We start from the raw sequence: 10,073 nt of genomic DNA, 5'->3' as shown, positions 1-10,073 counted from the left end.
ATTTAATGCCCGTTTAAAAGATAATAAAGCCATGAAATACGTGCTATGAAATTTGTATGTAATTGACGAAGGAGAAAAATAAAAAAAAAAATAATAATAATAATATAAATAATACTGAAATGGCGCTTAAATTAAGAAAACAAAAATGAGTCATAACTCCAATGTACCACCACTGCCACCACCACTAATGAATGTATGAGAATCATAAAAAAATTGCCGCCATCCGTGAAACTACCACCTCAGATTGTCGGTATTGTAAGAATGCACCCTCTTAGCCAGAGTGCGAGTCATACGTGCAGCTGGCAGACAGACAAAACACTTTAAAGACAACAAAAGTGCGTCTGGGATTTATCATATACATTTTATTTTTTGCTTAATTGTATCTTGAGGTAGCTGCTACTGGCGGGCTCTGCGTCATCATACTGCAAGCGACATGCGGCCTCATCACACGTCATGCGAATGCGTTTCAAAACAATTAGTCTGTGATCTTTGTATCTCTTAAAAAATAAACAAATATCACAAATTTGTTGAAATGAGTGTGCAGAACGACGACGACGACAACAACACTCAGTCACTCACTCATCTTAACCCAAAAAACTAAAATCAACACTAAATAAATTATATCACAAAAATATAATTTAAAAACAAAAAAAAATTCTCACTAAAAAAGTAACGAAATTCTTAATCATCAACATTTGTAAATAAATAAATTAGTATGATGCACCAGAACCAGATCACCGCGATCACGTCTGTCTTTAATTGCCCGCCTGCCAGCCAGTCTGATTGTTTGCTTACACGGCTGCTCGGATGGATTTGTCTGTCCACTTAGAATCACTACAAAATCTTAATCATTACAATTACGCATAACTCACTCTTTCTGCTCGTCTGGTCGACTGCTCGATAGCTCGGTAGATCGGTAGCTCGGTGTGACTTAGCCTGGTCTGTTCTTTAAGTTTAAGCACATAAAGTCACTAAACGCTAAACGCCATTTAGCGGCATAAATGCACGACTTTCAGATATTTTTAGATGCAACTTAAGTAGAAAAGCACTTCTCATCATAATTTGTAACATTAACGTTTGCGTTCAAAAACTTTTCAAGCTTAAATGAAAGTTTAGTCATTTTTTTTATATATTCTCATTTTGTATAATTTTTTATGCAATTAATTCTTTTAAAATATTTATTGTTAATCATCATCAATTACTAATTTTCTACTGATTCGTAATTTATTACAATTCTTTTGAAATCCATTTGCATGTGAATTTCATTTGGCTTCTCTATGTCAAAGCAATCGTCGACATTTTTTCGAGATGATTAAGCTCGATTCAAACTATTTTTCCATACTTCTTTAGACACATAAAAGGAACGTACGTTAACGACTAATATGCAAACTAAAAGTAAACACTTCAATGTAATAGAATGTCTCATTCATAGTATAAACAATGAAAATGGGATTCATAAATATAAAAATGGCATTATACAATAAATGAATATCTTTGATTCCCAACTGACTTAAGAATTAGTCATTAAATCTCTTTAACTACAGATTTAGGTGTTTATGTTTAAATGATTTTATAAAGAATTATAAAAAATTTAACGGACAGTCCAGCAGTTCTCTAAATAAAACAGTTCATAAATAGAAAAAATATAATTTAAATCCAGTTCAACGATATAATGTTAATGTAGTAATTATTCGCTGGAATACTGATTTTTCATCCCAATAATCCTTTGGAAAGGTCTACATCTCCATTAAATCCTGTTCAACGACGTTAGGTTAATTAAGTAATTATTCGCTGGATTACTGATTTTTCATTCCAATGATCCTTTGAAAAGACCAACACCTCAACTTCTAGCATAGCATAGGATTTTGGGAGTATTGTATATTTTCAGGATGTGAAGTCCTTTGAAGTATGAGAATCAGTATTAATTATAATATTATCAGTAATCAAAGCATAGAATCTTTTAAATAGTTAAGTAAATATCAATTATATTAATAATTCAACTGCTGCTTGTTAACTAAACAAAGGATATTTAAAAAAAAAAACAACTTCTCAAGTTTCCATATCCACTAGTAGGCATAGATAGGTCTGCAACATGTATTTACAGCTCGTCGTAGTGTTGGAAATAGCAGGCATTAATCAATGGCTCAACACCTCCTTCAAGCGTAGGGGCTACACAAATTTTATGATCCATCTTTGAGACAATATTATACAATCTTAGTCATAATCAATGACTCAACTCCTATTTCAAAGTAGGTACTTAGGAAAAGAAAAGCATTAAACCTTTTCGTAACGTGATGGTAATTGCAGTGAAAGAAATAATATATGAGTTTGTAATCTTCGTTGACTAAACTCGGATCATAAAGAAAAGCTAATCGATATTTGAAACGATATAACACAATATTAGTCATAATCAATGACTCAAGTCCTATTTAAAAGTAGATTCCTAAGAGAGGAAAAGTATTAAGTCTCCTCAGCACGTAAACTCAATCGCAGTTGTAGAAATTATATATATTAGTCATAATTATTGACTTACTCTGCTTAAAAATTAGAAACTTTTGAAGAGAAGAGCAGATAAACGTACCTATTAATACAATATAAGTTATGATTAATGATTTAATGATAGCTTGGTGGTGTTCTACAGGTGTACAACATGGACTCAACTCTTTTATATCGGAATTCGGATTTATAGCATCCTGTCAAGACTAACATTCGAGATATTATATTTGTAATGTTGTGGGAAACGAATTATATTGATAAGTTTTTAATATATAGAATATAAATTGTATTATTAAGAAAAAAAGTGTTTTAATGGAAATATTAGGGGACGGTTACAGAATCGTAGTTTAAGTTTCAATACATCTTTAAGTTATATACAAATCATCAACGTTAGTAACAAGTCACATCATTATTAAGGCTTAAGTTATGACTATCAATTTGGTTCTATAAACTGCATAATAGTCTGTATGTAATAATAATAATAATAATAATAATAATATCATAATAATAGTAATATAATAATAATAATAATAATATAATAATAATAATAATATAATAATAATAATAATATAATAATAATAATAATATAATAATAATAATATAATAATAATAATATAATAATAATAATAATATAATAATAATAATATAATAATAATAATAATAATAATATAATTATAATAATATAATAGTAAATATTAATATTGCGTGATATTGAAAAGTATCTTTGGGTTTTTATCACTAGATATTGTTAGCACCCATATATCAAGCAACACTAATCTGATTATGTCAAATAACTAATATAGTGTAAATCATATAAAAAATAAATTATATAAAATAATAATAATGAAGAAATAACAAAAAATTAATAATGATTAAATAATAAAAAAATTAAGAACAAATAATAAAAAATTAAGAATAAATAAAAAATTAATAATAAATAAAAAATTAATAATAAATAAAAAATTAATAATAAATAAAAAAATAATAATAAATAAAAAATAATCATATTCATCATCAATTCCTATATCTCCCATTGGAGCACAGATGAAAAATAATAGTCATAAAAAAAATAGTAATAAAAAATTATAATACTGATTTAATAATAATGATAATTTAATAAAAAATAAATAAATATTATAATAAAAAATAAGAATTAAATTAAATTTATTATTATCGAAATAAATAATAATAATAATAATGTAATAATTTACATGGAAGCAAATAAGTTAATAATATATTCTATCTGATAATATGCACAAAAAATGATAATATATTAGCTAAAATTAAACAATAATGACATAATAATAATAAAATGTTAATGATATTAATACAGTAATATATATTTAATACAATATATAAATAATAATAAAATAAAGTATAAAAAAAACCTATAAAGTGCAATAAAGTGATATGTCCGTCCATATCTATTTACACCAACACATTCCCTAATATGGTGTATATATGGTATACTACAGAGTATTCGTATTCTACTATGCAAATCCCTTGAGCCAAGCATGACTACCCAACTTCTCGCTATCTTTGGTCGTGAAGGATTTAATTAAAAATATGTCGAAGTAATAAGTCTCAAACACTTAGCATTTATTAAAGTTTTATTTGTTTATTAAAATTTTATTTATTGCATTAAACACACGGCAACAGCGAACTATAAAATCAGAAATAAACACTTCAGCCGGCGCTGGTGAGTGACTCAGCGAAGAAGTGATTGCCGATTGCCAACTGCCTATGGATATGGAGGTGAGTGGACGCGGGTACCTTTGCGGCAGCGACGTTGTGCTATAAAAGAGGATTTATTATGGAGGTGACCAAATGTCTGTCGCGAAGAAATAAAATGAATACAACGAATAAAATATATATAGAAATAAAATTTTAAAGAAAAAAGAATACCGAATTATTTAAAAATATAAAGCAAGTTCATAAATCGTTCTCGGAATTTTTCCGCTTACTTAGAATAAAATATTTCTCATCCATGAACCGATGATTTCTTCTCGTACACCTTCAGAAGAAGTATGTACATTTTTGTTGAGCTCAACAAATATTTATAAGAATGAAAAATAATTATTGTTTAAATATAAAAAATAAAAATTAAGAAAAGAATTTTTATAAAGAAACCTATTATTACATATGACACTAAAGTTAACAAAAAATTTAACTGCAAAATTAAAACTTCAGAAAATATTTGCTTATGTTGCCTGTTGAATATCTATCTAAATTTATCTACAAAATTTTATCTCATATTTATTTTGATATTTAACGTAATACTCTTGAGGTGAGGTGAAAATCTTACTGTCATGCGTTTTTAAGACAATGTTCGCACTTTAAAAATTATGTGCAATATAAAATTGTTTATGGATAATATTTCAGTAAAACGGCTTTAGTTTTTATGATTAAGATTTTGCAATAGTATCTGGTTTTTATATATATGTCGAAATATGTATATTTAAAATGTTAAGCCTTTCGTAAATTATTTTGCTTTAAATTTTATTTAATTTTTATTATGGAATTTGGTAGATCAGAAAATGTGTTTTGTCAAGTATTTAGAGAAATACAGTAGAAGCTCTGTCAAAAAAATGGACGTTGTCATAAACGGACGGGCCTTTTAACCATCAAATGTTGCTAGTCATCAAGTTTCATTTTGCAGAAGAAGAAATATGTTTTAAAACAGATAATCCTTTAAACGAAATAGATTTAGTGGCCCATTCGGTCTCCACAAAACAAAACTTTTGTTGCATTATTCTCTATTATATTAAGGTTATATAGGTTTTTAGAACTGTAGTGAACTACAACAACAAAAATTCATTTTATACTATTTTAATTAATTGAATTTTTGGCTGGCCATATAGCTGTTTCGAGTATTGCCAAATACGCATCACTAGTGGTCTTGGATATAATTCTTATATTTCATTTATTTAATTATAATTTATTTAAGTTTATTACATATACACTTTCATCTTATCAATAATCGGGCTGACTAACTTAATATAAAAGTACATACATAATACTTACAGGATTTTATGTGTATATATTAAAATGTCTTATTAACAGTTCTTACTGATTATAGAAAACCTTGTCCTTCATGGATGTTAATAATTACTATATATATCTTAAGCATATACCAAATAACTCTTTAAGATCTTTTTTGTTGCTTTGAAATCATACGAGGAATCACTACTCCAGAACCAAATATATATCTGTTTGACTTAAATTTCCCAATCTTTTAGCAAAAATACACTTACTCATAGTAGTATTCCAAAACGTTTAACTGATAAAACAATATCGCCAGTTCGGTATTACCCAACTGTTATAGTTTATTATAGGTTTCATTTTAATATGGGCAATCCAATTACACAAAATGATGCAGATAAATCTGGAGAGCTTATTTGTTATCAGATAATTAGCGATTACAAATGATATCATTAATTGTTCATGTTATGAAATTCGCGACGTAATGCATTTGCGTAATTTCGTAATCTCCGCAATTTCCATTTTGACTGTTGTAATATTTTTTAATAAACAAATTAAACCATTTTTTACTATTTTCTCATTATTCTCGACTTTTCCCACTTCTTAAATTTCTTATCACTACTCCAATTTTTGTGATAAGCAACCATACTATATACACTATATACAGACACCCATAATGATAAGGGAGTATTTCTTTCTCTAGTACTCGTAAACATATTTTTATAAAATCAAAACTGATAATTTCTGAAGTGTAAGGTATTAAAACATGCGATTGGAAATTTCAAGAAGAATCAATCAATTGTTATTATTTGTTGTATTTTTTCCATTATTTTTTTCTATATTTTTCAATTTTTTTTTATATATTTTTTATTATTAACATTTTTTTATTATTAACATTTTTTTGTGCTTTAATTACTATTGCTGAAGTTATCTGCTTTCATTGACAAATTTGTTTGATAAAACTTTTTAATAGTTTTTTTTTTGTTTCTTTAATGTTTATATGTTTAAGTACAGTACGGCTTAAAAGTATTAGATAACTAAATTATACATATATTCTTTTATAACTATAAATAAATTACAAAGGTTATTTTATATCTCATATTTTATTATTAGATAAAATAGATAAAGATAATTTATTATATGAGGTGAATTTGATATGGTGTGATGGATGAATTTAGGTGTACATTGAGGTATGGTGTGTATGAGTCTGTGTTGTATTTTTATGATTACCTAAGCACATTAATATTTATGATAATTCTGGGTTAGAATTAACAGTTGGTATTAAAAAAAATGCTATACCGACTTTACTTTGTTTAACTATTTAGATATTCCATGATAGATTAATAATTAATAGACATATGTATACATATATCCCTTTGATTTATTTTGGGAAAATTAAGCTCCTCTTCCCTCCACCCACTTGACTTTTTTTGCCTGCCTGGGATTATTTGTTCTATTCTATATATTATGTGTGACAACGAGTATGTCTCCAATGTAGACATCTAATATATTTATAATAAGATATCTAATTAAGAATTTTATATTAATTATGAGTTAAATAAGAGGTTTTATATATATATATATATATATATATTTTTTTTTTTTTGGAGCTTATTATTAAAAAATTTTATTGATATGGTTAAAGTTCGAGTTATATTTAAACAACTTTAAGGTGCGTGTTTTCTTCTTATCGTAGTATTTGACATGGCCGAACTTGAGACACCTCGGGCTTATTATATACTACTATACTTGCTACTTCTTAATCAGTAATCAAGCACAACGGTGTACGCAGTATCCGCACCACGCTTCAAGTTATTCCTAATACAGCCTAGATATTAAGACTTTCATAGATACTACTTAATTAAATATACAATGATAATGTAAGAAGTAAGCTTTTGAATTCATGATCAATGACTTTTAGATATTGTTTGACGGAAATAAGCTACAACAAAAAGATTTCGTGTATTTGCTCAGAAAAAGGTTAACTGACACTTTCCCTTAAGGTCAAAGTATTTTTTAGCCACTTTTAAACCATAAACCAAATGAAGCCGTACACTACAAGTAGACTATTTTAAAAAAGGAACTTGACCTCAGCTAGAGACTTTGAACGCGATCTTATTCTGCTTTTTATATACTTATTCTAAATTCTACTATTTTCGAACATCGCATTCTGAAATCTTAATTATCTCCTCCCTCGCTGATTACTTGTATATATATTCTAAACATTAGCAGCATAATCATTACTAATCACAAATGTGGTGAATTCAGTAAAATAATATGTTAAAAATATTCACATATTCATTAAATGTGAAATGTGAAGCAGTAATATATAAAAAGTTTTTATTTATAGATTAGATTCTGTTTTAGACATTCATTTAACTTAAATATAGATTTTCACTATTTACTCTTTTATAATCGAGGATTTACAAATACTTTTACTATACGTTGAGTAATGTGCTAAAATCATTTTATAAATCTTTGTACGTCTTAAGCGATGTTCTATCTTAAACTTATAACATAGATATATCTGTTCCGAATATTATCACACATCTGTAATCAGTTATCTTTGATGGAAAGATATAACTGTTCTAATAATATAATTGTTCACCTTATATCACTGCAATATCACTGCGAAAAAATATTAACGTAAGAGACAAAAATAAAATATTCTATATTACACAAAAATGACTGTTCTCCTCCTTCGGTAATAATGTCCTCCTTACTGATATTCAGTGCAAAATAATATTGTAAAAACCGATAAATTATTAGTATATTTAGTATATATTATATAAAAATTCCTATTCTCCTCCTCTTGTAATAATATTCTATTTGTTATTTATGAGTAGCAAACATAACTGTAACATTAAGTTTTTTTTAAGCCCATAAATATGCAATGGATATATGTTTTATGTTTCAATGTATGTGTTCCGAATTTCTTGAACAGCTTAAATGCACCTGGTCTATGATTAATATTTATTATCAGTAATTAGTGGGTTTAAAAATGAGTAATGCATTAAATTTACTACATATAGTTAGAGATATGATAAAGGGCATTTTTATAGAATAGTAATAAATTATTGTAAATAAGATTGGGGAGAACTATTGTTTTTAGTGTCAATAAAATGTTTACAATGTGTATATATATTAAGTAATTCCTATATAATTTGTTATAAATACATATTATATTTTATTAAGGAAATATTAGTTATGTATTTTCTATATTATTTTTAGACAAATCAACAAAAAAAAAATTAAAAATAGTAATAATCTAAATGTTGTTTTATATATCTTTTGTCCCAGAAGTCAAAATATGGTTTTAAAAGCAAAAAAAAAATATTATTTATTAAACTAATTAATTGTTAATCTATTCACTCTTAAAAATATAAACTTAAAATATGATACTCAGTAAAAATATTTAATTAAAAATAAATTCTTTAAATGAGAGAAAAAGGTACATCTACGTAGAATTTGCAAACATTTACTTGACTGACTGGTTTTAAAAATTAAAAATTATGTAATGAAATTATAATAGATTTATGGATAATGTATAAAACATTTAAATTTATAAATCAATTTTAGTTGAAGCATTTTTAAAACTATTTATTTTGTAATCCCTCAACAAGACACGTGCGTTATTTATTGTTATTTGTTTAATTTATTACTATTTGCACTTGTGTAAAATTTAGAATGACATGACGTCATCGGCACCCTTATGTGCTTGAAATGCCTCCTACTCATTTGTTAACAAATAAACAATTGGAAGCAACAAAAGTGCGGGTATTTGTAATGTTATTGGCCCGTGGCCTAGTTTTGGTGCTTATGGGCTGTATTTATCAGTTTAGAAGGCTAACATTATCACTTAATGTAAAATTTATATTCTTTATAAGTATATATACATATGTATATATGTAAATACTAACATATGTATAGCTTTATTGTGTTTAGTCATATTTAGTATTTTATCAGAAAATACCCATTAAATCGTTACCAACTGTTGTTGGGCAACTGTCGAAATCAGAAATTTGAAATGCATAAATTGCGCATTTCATTTGTAATTCAATTTAAAACAAATTTGTCAAAAAGATACATTAAAAAAATTAACTAATTTTTCATTTTTTCAACTCAGAAGCGAAACAACACAATTCCACAATATTGTTTAGTGTGCATATATACGACAGACAAGTACACTGAGAATTTAATCAAGCAACGTTTGCTTGTTAAATAAAACATTTATTCCTAAAAAAATTAAATAAATTTAAAAGTTTTACCAGTACCAGCAGTAGAAATATATTATATATTGTATGTATTTTAAAAATTGTGCTGGTGGTGCTGCTTTTCCCGGTGCAAGTGTCCCTCGTAATGTACGCATATTTAGCACCCTCCCCCGTACTCGAAAAGACTACGTCAGCAGTAGCAGCAAGCGTATAATTTTCCTATATTTATTTATACTTATTCCTTCGTTTTTAATTAAATATTTATTGTTGATTTATTGAGAGTTGTGTGTGTTCTTATCGAATTGGAAATGAAATTATAAATAAACAATCTAAAATGTACAGTTTTGGACTAGTCATCGTCATCGCCATCGCCATCGCCAT

The sequence above is a fragment of the Teleopsis dalmanni genome, chromosome 2 (assembly GCF_002237135.1).
Source record: "Teleopsis dalmanni isolate 2A chromosome 2, ASM223713v2, whole genome shotgun sequence".
NCBI lineage: Eukaryota > Metazoa > Arthropoda > Insecta > Diptera > Diopsidae > Teleopsis > Teleopsis dalmanni.
This window is presented reverse-complemented; position numbering follows the sequence as displayed.